General features: G+C 43.8%; 1 long non-coding RNA gene across 1 annotated transcript; it reads left to right on the top strand.

Moving 5' to 3' along the window:
• Positions 1–6568: 6568 nt before the first annotated feature.
• Positions 6569–15202, top strand: LOC148216192 (uncharacterized). The gene is made up of 3 exons (XR_015795830.1): positions 6569–6640; positions 11163–11258; positions 15066–15202. It is a non-coding gene; the product is annotated as an uncharacterized LOC148216192 (long non-coding RNA).
• The last annotated feature ends 383 nt before the right edge of the window (positions 15203–15585 follow it).

The raw sequence follows: 15585 nt of genomic DNA, 5'->3' as shown, positions 1-15585 counted from the left end.
CGCCCGCGCGCCCGGACCCAGACGCGTGCGCGCCCCGAGCCCCGGCCGCGCACTTTCCTCTGATCTTCTCTTCTTCCTTCCTTCCTTCCTTCCTTCCTTCCTTCCTTCCTTCCTTCCTTCCTTCCTTCCCAGAAACAAGGGGGGCACATGGCTTCTAAGAGGATAGAAGTGCAAACCAGTGTGCTAAATACTAAGCACGCTCGGATCATCTTGGCATTTTTTTATCCCCTCTAAAGGAAGAGGGGAACTGTGGGTTCTCTGGTTCGGCTGGCTTGCTCCCCCCATGCTGCAACAGCTGCTTCCCTCTGATGAATTGCCCACATCTGGATTGTTACTGCACTGCTGCTGGCTGCAAGAACATTCAGTGAGGACAATCCTGCAGGCCACAAGCAGGCAACTGCTGGTGGTTGGTGTTATCACTCTGGTGTCCCTGACTTTGTGGTTTGGATGGATGGCTGATATGGAAGCGGTGAATCCTGCAAATGTTTACCTGTCTTAGCCGGAGGTTATGACACTTTGCTAGATGTCATTAAAAGCTGTGGTGAATGTCATGTACAGCACTGAAGTGCAAATGTGGCCTGGGATAATATGTGACCAATCCTCTGCTTAGCAACCCAAGGATGGATTTGCTGCCCTTCGAGGTTTCTCCTGGTTGGGCATGATAAACGGATGGAATAAGACCCTTTTCTACTCCCCACACTCATGTCCTCATCAAGATCTACCATGGACTATCATCCTTCTGCACAGCTTCCCAGCCTCCCTTATTTTTACCTTACAGTTGTAGACTGCTATTCCAGCTGTGTTCCCAGGGCAAATCCTGATGCAAAGAACACCACGGGAAGAATGTTTTTGCACATCCAAGGAAGGGACATGGGCTTGGTGCAATATCCCACAGGGGCCAGATGGAAATTGCATGTATGGGGAAAGCAGCTGGGTGAAGGGAAGCCAGCACAAAAGGAAGATGCTTGAGCAGCGGGCAAGAACAGGCAGGAAAGATGCTTGTGGGCGGCTGCTGCATGTTGAGGGTGGACAACTTGCAAACCAGAAGCCTGCCCTGCCCATGACGGCTGCCAGCAGACAGAAGAATCCCCCATCAGGTTGAGGTGGGAAAGAGGATTACAGTTAGTCCTAAATGAGGCACATTGCAGTTAAAATGATAAATCCCCCCTTACACTCCTCCTCACTCCACCCATGGGGGTGGTGTGGACCCATCTCCTCTCAGCCCCCTTGCTCCCCTGCTACGGCCCTGCTGCCCCCTCCCTCAGAGCTTGCCCAAGCCTTTTTAATGGGATGGATACTGCTCACCTGGTGATCCAAAGGAGAGATTCACCCTCCCTTGATGAGGAAAAGTTCCTATCCAATCCAATAAACCAAAAGATCAAGAAAGGATGTGACGAGGGACACTTTGCTACTCGGGGAATTGGGGAGCACAAAGTCCAGGCCAATGTCATATTCACTGGTTTGCAAGTCATCAGCACACCCAGCCATCTTCTGAGACCAATTTTAATCACTGACATCTGGCCAACACTAGTCTCTTCAATGTTCTTCCATCCTGCAAATCCAGTTCAGTTCCTTTTTCAAGAAAAACCAAGAGAGATTGCTGGACTCCATCAATAGAACACATTGTTTCACTTCTGTTTTTAGGTAAAATAAGGCTAATTAAGAATTCTTTTCCTTATGTATGGGAAATTAAATAGCATGGCTTCTTCCCCAAGAAACTGAGGAAGCTAAGATGCTCCCAGGGCATGTTCACAGTTACGGTCCTTCAGAGGAGCAGCAGTAGCTGCATTTACATTAAGTCATAATGTGGTTTCTTCAGTTTCAGTTTAGCATGGCCTTTCCTGTTCTGCTGCCTCCAGATGTTTTGGACTCAGGTTCTTTGAATTCTTCATCAGCCTGACTGAGAAACGTGTTATGTAATTCTGGAAGCTGAACTCCAGAGTGTCTGGAGATCACCAAGTTGGGGAAGGATGATTTTGCAGGATGCATGGATTCAGTCATTAACCACGATTTATGGCTAACCTTGTGTAGGAATCTACCATTGTAACAGCCTCACACATTGCACTTCCTTCAAAAACAAAGAATGCCATGTTGTGGCATCCTTGGTGCTCTCTGAGCTTGGTTGTTTGCTTGCAGATGTTTCATTATCTGACAAGGTAATGTCATTAGTGCTAGTGAGTGGGGGTTTGCTCCTTGTTTATATACAGTGGCTTGCCCTGCCAGTGTTGGTGGGGGTGTGGTTTTCTCCATGGTATCTCCTTGATTAGGGTATTGTTTTCTGCTTGATTGTTTGTCTGGTGTTAATCCCTGCTTATCCACACCCAAAAAAAACATACCCCCACCAACACTGGCAGGCCAAGCTACTGTATATAAACAGGGAGCAAACCCCCACACACTAGCACTGATGATGTTACCTAGTCGGGTAATGAAACGTCTGCAAGCAAACAACCAAGCTCAGAGAGCACCAAGGACTCCACAATTCAACCCTGAGCTACAGATATTCCCTTCTGTTGGAATGCCATGTTGCTTATGATCTTGCAAAATTTGGGAATAGTCTGAAATGGAGGCTTCTGTGTTGTTTATTTTTCATTGAGATCACCAAGCAAATAATGTGTGAAACCGCCCATTTTGACTTGTTTCACAAAGCTAAAATAAACCAGGGTTTATCTCTTTGAACAAAGTCAGTACCGGATACTTGGCCAGAAAGGCTCAGTTTCCTCGGGAGGGGAGGGGGAACAGAATCTCCCCATGAAGAAGACTTTTGAGAGCCTCCCTTTGACCAGCCATCTCATTCATTTGGAACAAATCAGCAGGCTCTCGTTTGGTGCCAAATCTCCTAAGGTGGGCAGAAAATTAGCCAGTTGCTACTTAATCTTTTCCGGTTTCTGCAGTCTGGCCAAGTTTCCTTGGCTCATAATCCCACCGACAGAACTGTTTTCTCCAAGTCTTGGATCATATTGTTAATAACATCATAAAGCCACTTCCTAAGTCAAGTGAGGGGAAGTAATATGTCCAAAACAGTCGACGCTATTAAGATCCACAAAATTGAGCAAGGAAGTGTGGGAAGTGCTAAGATGGGCTCGTGTCAATACATTGCTTGCCTTTCTTTGTTTCTGAAGTTCTTCAGCTATGAGCTTTTCTGCGCTGCAAACATTTGGATCTTTTCATAGCTCCCAGAGTTTTGATGTGTCATCTGATTTGAATTGTGCATGGTTATGAAAGGCTCTGCATTTTTATTCAAAGGATTCATCTCTTGAGGTCCACGAACATCATCCCCTTACACCTTGCTGTGTAGAAAAGCATTGCTCTTGCAGAACAAGTGAGCAAAGCTTTTCAGGATGAAAAACAAGCCTTCAGGGAGTGTGATTGTGGGGTGATTTCTCATTCCTCCTTTCCACTTCTCAAAGTGCCCCATTCCCAGCTGGGCTCAGATTGGACAGGTTTCATCTTCCATCCACAATGAAGACAGAAGACATTCCAGTCTGGAAGAAGCACCCACATTATCCATGGATATCCCTTTTAGAGTTGGGAAATTGTGGTTGCCTGGCTAACGGACAGCTTTAATAAGGCACTTAACATTTCTGGTGCTCAGGATGCTGGGTCCCAATTAAGTGGATTTCCCAGAATCAGGGATCTGCTTTGCCAAGACAGCTGGGTACACTGTGCCTCTTGTTGCAGACATTGTAGGAGGAGATCTGTGTTAGTCTATGGTAGCAAAAAATCAGGAGTCTGGGAACATCTTTTTTGACTCACAAATGTTATTCAAAGGCATAAGCCTCACAAGTCTGTTGTGAGAAAGCAGCAGCTGCTTTGTGATTGCAACTCCTGATACGGCTTCGCCGGTGGAGTGGGACCAATTGTGGATACGTTTGCAATTTCTGAAATCAGTTGTCTTTTTTGTGGTAGGCTAGCTTCTAATTCAGTGCACTATCCATATTTGCTATCCATGTGGTTTTTTAGTAAAAATACAGGAGTGGTTTACCATTACCTTCTTCCGCACAGTTTGAATTTAGGGTGCTGGAAGTGAAAGTTGGACTTTGAAGCATGATAGAAAGAATATTGAAGCTTTTGGACTTTGGTGTTGGAGAAGGCTCCTGAGAATACCGGGGACCGCCCAGAAAACAAACAAACGGATCATCAAACAAATCGACCCAGAGTTCTCACTCAAGGCAGCAATGACCAGGCTCACATTTTGGATCCATGATGCAAAGACCCAGTTCTGGAGAAGTCAGTAATGCTTGGAAAGGTGGAAGGAAAGAGAAGGGTATGACCAGCAGCAAGATGGATGGACTCATACAGTGGTGATGGGGGCACTGTTAGAAGACCTGAAGGACCAGGTTAGGGACAGATCCTCCTGGAGAAAATTTATCTTTGTGGTTGCGAAGAGTCGACACCAACTCTCACCAATTAATCAATCAATCAAATTTAGGGCACATAATGTTTTAGAAGATGAGCTAAATGGGAATTCTAGAAAGGAACATTCTAGAAAGCAAGTCTTAAAACCAAGCCTTTGGTTATCATCGCTCCGTTTGGATACTCTCAGACTCTTTTTATTTGAGATCCATAGGTAACAAAGAGAAATATTGTTTCATGCTCTTCGGGGACAGACTGACCTGGATTTGGTTTCCTTTAGATACGGAAACCCTGAACCACTACGATGCAGTTGAATGGGCCTTGTAATCTTTTCTTTGTTCATCAAATATGCAAGCATCAGATTTGCAAAGGGAAATATGCCCCATGGTTTCCTGGCCTTATGTAATTAACCTCTCTCTGTGTGTAGGTATTTCAAACTGTATTTTGTTTTTAAGGCACCTTTGCATACATCAGACCCCATCCTTGAACAGACATGGGAACCTTTGTGGAGCTGTGGATTTGACATTAGATTTTTGGTAAGGGCCCCAGTTTCAAGGCGATGCCAAATAGGGGTGGTCCAATTTGAGCTCCACGCTCCCTTTCTTGGTCAGGATTTCTTTTCTAAACCGTGCAAAGCCCGTTTTAGAAGTTAGGGTTAGGGTTAGGGCCTAGGGGGCAGAAGGAGAGACCCTGGTCTGGCAGTTGCTAACGCAGGCAGAAAAAAATGTGGTCTTGGCGCAATTTCAAAGTGATGTGTTTCTGATAGCCTGGGGAGGAAGATCGTACCGTTCCTCCTGGAGTTGTTAAACTAATTCCATCAGTTCTGCTTAAGCAGACTCTGAAGGACACCGGGAGGCACCTGTGCAGGTCTCAGGGTCTCACTGCACCACAAGAGTTTTGAATGTACCGGAGCCGCGCTTTTATGCAGCGAAGGGTCAGGCCTCTAGCTGTAATAATGTAAAACCCCCATCAAAGTCTTTCCAGGCTACGCAGTCGGCTGTGCTTCTCAAGCTGAGGCTGGGTCAGTCTCGTCCTCCCTCAACGGCTGCCAGTTCTCTCTCAAGAGAAGCTGCAAAGGATCTCGCTGTTGAAATACGGTGCCTTAAAATTGCCCGGTTACAGTAAAAGGCAGATGGGAGAAGAATAGTAATGAAGTAATATGCCATCAAGGAGACTCCTCTTCCCAGATTCTATCCATTCCTGCAGAAGACAGCCATAAATTGAGAACCCGGTGTAAAACCCAGATTTCAGAGTCCTCGAAGCGTCAAAGAGATACTTGTTTTTAAAAAGCAAGTGGTGGCCTGGGGAAGAAGGGCTGAACTAGGCCTTCTTTGCAAGGCTGTTGTGATGATTGCCCCAAGAGGTGGTCTCCAAAGTAGACTAGAAAGGGCAAAGTTCTTGTGATCTTTCAGACACCATGACTCCAAAACATCTCTTACTTTGGAAGATGACAGGTGGAAATTCTAGGGAGATGAACAAGGTATATTTGCCATATATAAGGCTCAGCTAACAGATCACACTTCTGGGCTTCGTGGGGTGATTTTTTTTTTTTGTAAGGAGCTGCAAAGTTTTGAATCCTGTCCGTAGTTCTTCTGCAACAAGGCTGCATAAATTACACAGTGCCAGCTCTTTCTTCTTCCCTAGAAGAGCATCTACATGAAGCTAATAGCCGTGCTTCCCTAACCAGAGCACAACCATGACCAATAATCATTATTTTTAATGCCACATCCTCCTGACATTACCTCCATTTCATCCCCAGAGCAATATGAGGCAGCTTAAAGCAATCTTTAGCTTTTCTAGTTGTATAGTGGTGTTTTCCCTCTTCTTTCAACACAACATTTGCTGTGGGCACGATCTCACCAGCTTCAGTAAAAATATGATTGCTGACATGGTCCAAAGTGGGATCTCCACTTTAGCCGCCTTTGCCCTCGGGGCACTGGGATCTGCCCTCCACAGCCAGTTGGCTTGGGCTGCACCTGGCTGGACATTCAGAGAAGCAGCAGGACAGTTGTGTATACATTTTGTGACTGCCAAATTTTCAGTAACAAAGGCAGAAAGTGGGAGGTACTCGTCTTCCCTCCATCAATGAGGAGAAAACCTCTAGACCAGGGGTTCTCAAACTACGGCCTGCGGGCCGGATACGGCCCACCAGGGTCATTTATCCGGCCTGCCTGCCTGATTGGCCGCTGCTGCTGTCTCTCAGAAGCGGAAGTGTCGGGGCTGTGTCAGGAGCTGCAGGCAATGCACGAGGAGGGAGATTGCAGAGCCGGACTATTCTACATTACAGGTATGCTGGGTCCGGCGGCTCTCCTCGTACTCCGCGGGAAGGATCCTCCGTGCAGGGTGATCAGTGTGTCGTTCTCCAAGCTGCTTGTATCATTCTTTCTCCCAATTGCCCACCCCGTTCTTGCAATCCCTCGGAAACCATCTGGTCTTCCCCAGGTCGCATGAGTACAGGCGCCCTATTTGGAGAATGGCAGGAGCCCCGTTCTCATGGTGCTTGGGGTTTGCATTTTATGTTCCTTCCTGTTTTACCCACACAATGGATTTCTTTGGGAATGTCATTAAAATATTCCCAATAACCTGCTGCCATGACTAGGTTTTAGTCAACAGAAGGCACTATCAGTGCCTGAAATTTATTTCCAAGATTGAATTCCAGTTTTACAGGGACAGTCCTGATTTTGGGAAAGGCATCCTCGAACTAATGGGAGGGCTCAAGGTAGAGCAGGCAGAACAGTATGGGAACAAGTAGCCAAAGAAATGATGTCTTTCCATTACTCATCAAGCCTCGGGGTACCTTATGGTGGAAGGGAACATGGGAATGAAGCTATTCCATTATCCATTTCACTGGCTGATTGATTAGTACTAGTTTGCAGAAATCCAGAATAAGAAGCAAAGTTAGTGTTTCCTGTATCTCTTTGCTGACAACTAATGGATTTTTGCAGATCAGGTCTGATAGCCTTATGATGGAGAGAGTGGTCAATTGATTGTTAGTCATTTATTAAATTAATTTGACCTGGAAATAATTTTTCACAGAGTGTAAAAGCACAACAGGGAACAGGAATGTTTGGAACTACTTAAAATTGCTTCATTCCAGAGAAGCTCTTCTAAACATCTCTGTGTCCTTTTTTTTTCTGGTAATTTTTGCCTGTGACTTTGGGGAAATTGACTTGTAGATTTGTATACATGTATGCATTTTTTAATATTCGTATATCCAAGTTTTTATTTTTGGAAATCAGGTCAGCCTACTTCTTTGCAAATTATCAGGACCGCAGAAAGCATTGTACTCAGTTTCTGTTTCACTTTTTCTTCTCTTCTGTTCCTTGCATTTATATCCAAACTCCTCTTCCTTGCCCAGACCTGTTCCATCATCTCAAATTCTTTGTACAGGCAGTCCCCAAAGTTATAGCTATTGCAGCACTCCTGAAGTCACATGATCAAAATTCGGGCACTTGGCAGCCCGTCCACACTTACAACCACAGGGGCACTTCAACTCATACTTCCTCATACTCCGCAGGAGGGATCCTCTGTGCAGGGTGATGGGGGGGTCCAGGGCGCCCTATTACTTTCTCCATTTGGGCTGTGCGGTTGCCCCTCAAGTAGGAGAATGGCCACTGGCACTGACCAATAATGCGGGGGGCAGGGGGCGGGGGGGATGGGATGGGGGGAGGATAACATTTACTGACACTGACCACCAATGCAGGGCGGGGTTTATGTTGGTTAAAATTGTTCTTTATTTTAATTATTGCATTGTTTTTTTCCTGGTTTTTTTTTGTACTACAAATAAAATATGTGCAGTGTGCATAAGAATTCATTCATATTTTTTTCAAACTATTATTGTGAGCCGCCCAGAGCCGCCCGTTGGGGGAGATGGGCAGCATACAAGTTTAATAGAAAATAAATAAATAGTCCGGCCCCCCAACATTCTGAGGGACTGTGAACTGGCCCCCCGTTTAAAAAGTTTGAGGACCCCTGCTCTAGACTCATAAAGCGTGACTAAACCATTATAAAACACAATCTTAACTAGTTCGAAATCCCATTGATCTCCCTTCCTAGTAAGTATCCTGAGGACTGTCGTCTTAATAATAGGTTAAATTGTTACTTTCAATCAACACCACCATCATCTACATGACCCAATGGCCTTCCTTTTATTTTTATGAAGCTTGTGTCTTTAAATTGGCAGCACATGAGACGATTTGCCCTTTGGCCCCACGTTTCGAAAAAGAGGATGCCTCTTCTGAAAGGCCAGCCAATACCCCTGTTTTGTTTTTCAGATAGTTTTATTAAAATAATTGTGAGTTGCCAGTGTTAAATCTGCCCTCTGATTAATCAGGGCTGGCTTTTTCATCAGACAAAAGGCTTTTCAATCGATCTAGCCAATTCATCCATTACTGCAGCTGGATTAGAAAAAGGCAACATTTAAACAATGCTTTATGGCTTTCTTTCTCCCCCATCGGAGGATGTCTGGCCTGCAGAAGACCTTGGCTGAGGGAAACGTGCATATGGCCTCCAGCTTGTGAACGATGGCTCGCTACTGTCCTAAACCTGTAGTTTCTCCTTCTGTCTCCCATCTCCACCCTTCTCAATGTCATTTTCTTTTCTTCAGCCCTTCCCTCTCTCCTTCCCGACAGCCTTGTTGGAGCTGTCCACCTTTAATCCATTTCTCTGGGACATCCACCCAACTCTTCTACTGACGGACTGATGTTTTATTATCATAGACCATTTTTATTATTCACATTTAAATGCAGCCCTTCTGTCCACAGTTCACAAGTTAGAGTTAAACCAGACGGTATTCCTTTATTCATCTGATGCTAATTGAGAGCTACCAGGGCCCAATCAGAGCAAACTTTTTAAAAATGAGATCAAGTCTTAATTATTGTTCTTCTGAGAGCATCTGCAGGGAAAGGGCCACAAAACCATGAGATTGAAGCCTTGTCTTTTTTTACATGCAACTGCATGATTGTGCTTGCCATCTTGACTTTTTTGACCTCCCCGTGTACTTCCATTTTAAAAAAAAAATGTTTTATTAAGTTTAAAAAACATTAAATTGTTTTATTGAAGATTATTCATATTGTCACATTCTCTGAGCTCCTCTGGGAGCAGAATTAAACACATACAGTAATAAAACCAGGATAGCTTAAGTTGACATGAACCAAAGTCCTTTCCTCACCCACCATTTTTATTGGCACCAGAACGCCTTGGCAAATCCCAGCATACCCCCTTGATCCCCCAACATTGGCCTTGCTCTTGAAGTTTGCCGAACATTTGGTTCTGGGGGAAAAAAAGAGAGTTTCCTGCTTAATCTATCACAGAGCCAGAGCGCGTAAACCTCCTTCCTCGTTCCTTTTGGTGTTGATACAATCTGTCTGGCCTTGATAGTTCATTAGTGGACTCATGGGATGTGGCTTTATCTTAGGTGGAGGTGGGAAATAATAGTTCGTCAGCCAACCAGCATCTGCAAAACAGTCTTCCGCCAAGAATAATACATCGGATAGCTGGCCGGCCAGGACAGGATGAGAGTTTAGGATGACATGTCTTATCCTCTTCAGCACAACAGCTCTCTGATCTTTCGGCAGGACATTCATCCCGATGCTTATCCCACCCCTGCCAAAAAAGATGTAAAGGTGCCTTGGATGCTGGCATGAAGTGAGTTCTTCTGGGACTCAGTGTACCCTCTGTTAAGCCACACCGCTGTGATGCGCACTCTGAAATGCTGCAAGGAACAATGGCAGCAAACGCCTAGCCATTCTGCTCCCTCCTCTCCCGACGCCAAACACAAACGCATTTAATAATTAAATGTGTCTGCCAGTTGTTGCACGATAGCAGCATGTACACAGGCACTGCCAAATGCAAACAGCAGACAGCGTGGGCTCCCTTAAGGCTCTTGGATTACAAAATCGGTTCAGCTCAGTCTCCTGCTGCAAACTGTTTGTGGAGAGTGTGCAAGCACATGCTTGTGCTGTCGTTTCCCTGTGACTTCTCTCCTTCCTGCTTACTCTATTCAGGCCTAGTTTCTCAGTTAATTCATGGAGCTCAACAGGTCCAAATTGCCCCCGTTATTAGAGGCAAACTGTATCTCCTGAGTCTCCAACATGACTCAGGCACCAATGTTCCCATGGACATGTGCCCTTGGCATACACTAAGCTTCCTGCTCCACCAAACGTTAAAAACAGAAATGCATTTTTTAAACAAACTGGCACTGGCAGGCAGCCAAGTAAAGGGCCAGACTCCAGCACTGTCATTCTTTCCAGTGTGCAAATTAGCAACAGTACCCTCTCAGTGCTATGAAAATGCAGATGTTCACTGGAGGACAGCAGAGAGGAGAGATACGTTAAACCACTCTTTCCTCTCACCTAATGATCATCTGGATTTTTGCAAGCAAGATATGGTAGCTCTACACATAGAGCTTTCTTAGGAAATGAAAAGGAAGAATAGCTGAAATTAGTGCTTTGTTTGGATGTGTGCCCACTTACCTGAAAAGGGAGTACAGTAAGCAGAGGTGGGAGGGAAAGATTTTAAGATATATCAGGTAGCATTCTGCTAAATGAGCCATCTGAGTGGAGTAAGGAAACACATTTCTCCATGCTACAGAAGAATGGATGCAAAGTCATTTTGCCTCATGTTTCCCAATTATTTTCATTTTCAAAGTGCTGGAAGGTTCTGAAAATTTCAGCATCAAATACTAGGGCAGAGAATCTGGTTTGATCAGTACCTTTTCTCACTGCCAAGATTTTTGTTGGGGGGGGGAAGAATGCTTATAATAAAAATTATTGTCTTTTCTTTATTCTTTCTCAATATCTGTGGTCAAGCTGTGTCAACAATGAACTGATAATTTTCATCCCCGTTGCCAGAGGACGAAGCAGGACAAAAAATCCCCACCTTCTTCCAGCTCAGGAGAGCTTCAGGTAATAGGTCTGTAAAGAATTCAGGATTCCTTGAGCATCCATCAAGGTGACCTCCTTGAGTCACTGTCTGCATGTTCTGTCTTGTGCCATTTCCCAGATGGATGAAAGGCATACCAGAGACACGCGTGGCTGCAAGCAATGTTTCAACCTTTGCTCCTGTGTCCTCTGTGCTTAGGAGGACACTTAGTCAAAATGTCTGGCAAGGAAAAGTTCTAACCTTGGTGCAGGGCAAACAGCGACCAGGCACAAGTTTACCCTTGAACAAGTGAAACAATAAAAGGCCTTTTCTGCTATGCTTTTTTTTTTTCCTGTTTCCATTAACTGCAGAAATCCAGGGAGACACTAGATTTGCAAGAGCTGCTTTGTTGCAGCTCACACCACTGCTGAACGTTCACCTTCAATGATTACATGACTCTACCAAATTCTTGTAGAACTGCAAGTCGTAGCAAAATGCTGGGATTCACACAACATCCTTTACAGTTCTTCAGTGCTGGATCCATAAATTAAGATGACGAGATCAGGCCATCCATAAATAGCCAACGAACGGGCCGTAATTTATTCTCTTCATGTCAATTACTTATTCATTTTGGCCTCTGACCTCTGCATTGATCCCAAATTAATCTGCAAACAGCTATTGAAGTTTATATACACGTGCTCAAGAACATCCGCATTTAAACAAAGAGAGAGTGTCCATAAAGAAGCAAGGTCAGCAGTGGGGCAGGATAAATAAATGGTTGCTGATTCTTCAGACAGTCTCCTAGGCAGCAAATCACCATTTTACTGCAATGCAGCCCCTTCAAACAATGTACTTTTTGGATATGGAGAAAATGATAGGCTAAGAGATGTAATAAATACCTACCACCGTTTTGTTATTAGGAGCCCCAGTCACAGGAAAGGCTGTTTAAAATGTCAGAAAGGAAGGAAGGAAGGAAGGAAGGAAGGAAGGAAGGAAGGAAGGAAGGAAGGAAGGAAGGAAGGAAGGAAGGACAAGCAAGGCATTTCGATGTTGTTTAATTTTATAAACAAAATATCAGAGGCAGCCTTGAAAAATCCACAAATATTTAAATGAAAGCCTATATACATATATACATATACATATAATTTCATTTAAATATTTGTGGATTTTTGTGGTTATATATATATATATATATATATATTTGTCGATATATATATCACATTGTATATATTGTATACAATGATACTGTTTCTGACTTCAGATGCTTTAGGAGAAATATAAACCTTAATGTTTGAAAACCCACTGCCTATGCTCATTGCATTCCAATTCTATTCCAGATGTCAATTCTTCAAATTAGCTTTTAAAATCCAATTATTTCATGCAAGATGAAGGCAGGAGAGGGGATGACAGACAATCTAGTCAGAACAATCTTAAAACAACATTCTCCAACCTGGAGCCCATGAATTGAAAAAATCGCAAAAGTGGGAATGAGATCAAGATCCGTTTTACTCAATGGGATGTTTGGCAGGGGGTTTATCCATTGTTCCATCCAATTAACTGGAGAGAGAAGTTTTAACAAAAAACAAACCTTAGGCATACAATTAAATATTTAGTATATTTGCAGAAACAAATGCTTATGAAATCTCAGCTCAGACCCACATTTTACACATTTACCAATGAATATGGGGCAATTGCAGATTTCAGACTAACTTGACTCAATGACCAATTGAAGCAGAACTCAAAGAAAATCGTAACGTGGAACTCCTGCTACTTGCACATATCGGCTTAACTTGGTTACAGGTTTGTTCAATCCCGATGACTGCCTGCTAACTGGCCCCAATTAAAGGAACCGCTTTGATGCCTATTTCTTGCATGAACAAGACATATTGCAATTACAGGCCTGGCACAATTCATGTATTTTAAAGAATAAAGCCGTTTCTGACAAGTAGCCATTTGACCAACGCAACAGAGTGAATTTTTAGTCCTTTGCAGCCTTTGCCAATTCCAAAAGATCATTTGAAGCCGAGACCAGATGTTTATCCTCCTCATAAAATCCACAAAGGCTTCCCGCACTGTTCATTTTGTAACTCCAGAGCTTCCAGCCTTCACTTGGGGAACTATTTCCAGACTAGGAACCCACCAAATGTTGAAGCAAAGGCTTGAATGACACTTAAGTCATGGGAAGTCATTAGTTCTAAATTACGGTGAAAGCCCCAGTAAGAGGTAGTCGCTGGCTAATCTTCTTCATACCTGGAAGTCAAGCAGGGTAGGGCCCGCTGAGTTAGCTTGACTGGAAACCACCAGAGAAAGTTGGGGCTGAAAGGTTAGGTTGGGAAGATGGGGGACAAATTCAAACAGCAAGCAATCTCAAAAGTCCCCTGGGCGGGAGTGTCCATTCAATTTTTAGTCCTTCAGAGTTTCCCGTTTTTAAAAAATTGCTGAACTGCATTTCATTGGGCCCCTTTTTAATATTAAAAATAGGAAGCCCTTCGCGGTGTTTCCCTTTGGGTTTCTTTTGGAAGAAAGGTGGCCTTTCCATGCCCCCAATGCTTTTTGATTCTTCCATGTAAAATGTCCTGGCTTGTTTCAAAGGCTCCACCATGTGGCCAAACCATACATGTTTAAAATCTCATCTCAGCTTCAAAAGGAAGACATTCCTTCTTTCCCACCTTCCTTCTACTTTGTGGGGGATTACCCTGAAAAGCTGGTCAGAAAAGAATCTGCACGTAAGGCTATTCCTACTCAATTCCAAACAATAATAAGAATTTAATGAGCAGGGCTATTATTACCTGGCATCCTAGAGGACAAAACTCGTAATCTGTGGTTAGATTAAAAGGACTGCAGAGGCTGGATCTGTGATGGAATGGAATTATGAAGGCCAGCCTCAGGGAGATAAACATTTTCTTAGTTCGCCAGAACAGTATGGGAGGAACAAGAGGATGAGACTGGCACCTCCCTGAGGAATTCACACTGTCGTGGCTGGATGACTTTGAGAACTGGGGTTTTAGTCTGGGAAAATTGATGTCAGGCCTAGCCCAAGGAACTCCAAGAGACAATGCCAATTCAGTCCAGCTATGTTTATTAGCTACAACCTCTAGCAAGAATCTTCCTTCTAACCGATACCTAATTGCTCTCCTATTCAGATTCAAGAAACAAGGATTTCCTTGCTGACATTTGTAATCTTCCTCAAAGGCCAAAAGGGTGTTTTAAATCTCAAACAAATGCCTCTACTGTCAGGATTTTCTTTCTCATGGGAAAGGATTCATCCCGTTATCTTTACAACAATAACAAATAATATTTTGGCTACAGAGATCATGTGAAAAACACCTGTTATTGTGTGTTGTGTATTGTGCTATTTACTGCCACCTCTTAGAGTGTATATGGTAGTTACCCAGTGGGGGTGGCATAGAGCTATAATACAAGGAGAGGAAAATGTTCAGCCTCTCAGAGTAGTTGTTAGTTGTTTTAGTGTTAACCACTATGTAGGTTTTATGGGCTACGTAGTTGTAACAAATTACCAAGTAGTGTACCGCTTCTCTAAGAGTTTGTAGCTAGAGATTTTGTTAAGCTTGTGTTGCTAATAAGTCTTGGATGCTACAATATAATGAGAAGATGTGTTTTTCTTTATATTTTGTATGATATTTGCATTTTATGGAGTTTTTGCATTTTTATCAATAAACACCAGGTAGTATATATTTTTTGACTGGATTTCTTTGGGAAACAAGAAATGGACATTGCATTGTGAATAGCTGCACTGTTGATATGTTTGCTTTTATGGCTAATATTTTCCTGGAGTTTTTGCTGCGCTCTGCACAAACAGGAGTGTTTGTAATTATCACTCTGCACGACAGGTTATGGGCCCAGGTTATGGCCCGTGGTGCTGTGCCGGCCCAGGCGTGGAGTGTTGTCCCAGCCTTATGGTTCCAGGAGTGCTAGTCCCAGGACTGTGGTCCCAGGCGTGTGCTAACCCAGGCGTGAAATTTCAGGCGTGTTTTGCCGTGGATGCCTGTGCTGGAAGCCAGGACTGAAGTTCCTAAGTGACGGGAGATTTATGGATTTATCACCCTGCTTGTGAGCATCTGGTCAACGTTTCGTTTGAAGTTTGGATTCTTTCTGTGTCAAGTGCCTGTTATAAAGAATAAAACATGGCAACGACAACGGTGAGTCTTCCGTTTGAAAGATTGAATTCAAAGAACTACCAGACATGGAGTATAAAGATGAAATCTTTCTTCATGAAAGAAGGGCTCTGGCAAGTTGTAAACAATCCTGCGCCAGCGGCTCCTACAGATGCCGAATGAGTTTTGCTTGACCGTGCATATGGTAATCTTATATTGGGACTTGAGTCTTCAGAACTCGTGCATGTTCGTAATT

This window comes from Python bivittatus, unplaced genomic scaffold (genome assembly GCF_059951505.1).
Source record: "Python bivittatus isolate LINGU-HERP-01145 unplaced genomic scaffold, Pbiv_v1 ctg000320_np1212, whole genome shotgun sequence".
In the NCBI taxonomy this organism is placed as follows: domain Eukaryota; kingdom Metazoa; phylum Chordata; class Lepidosauria; order Squamata; family Pythonidae; genus Python; species Python bivittatus.
This window is presented reverse-complemented; position numbering and strand designations above follow the sequence as displayed.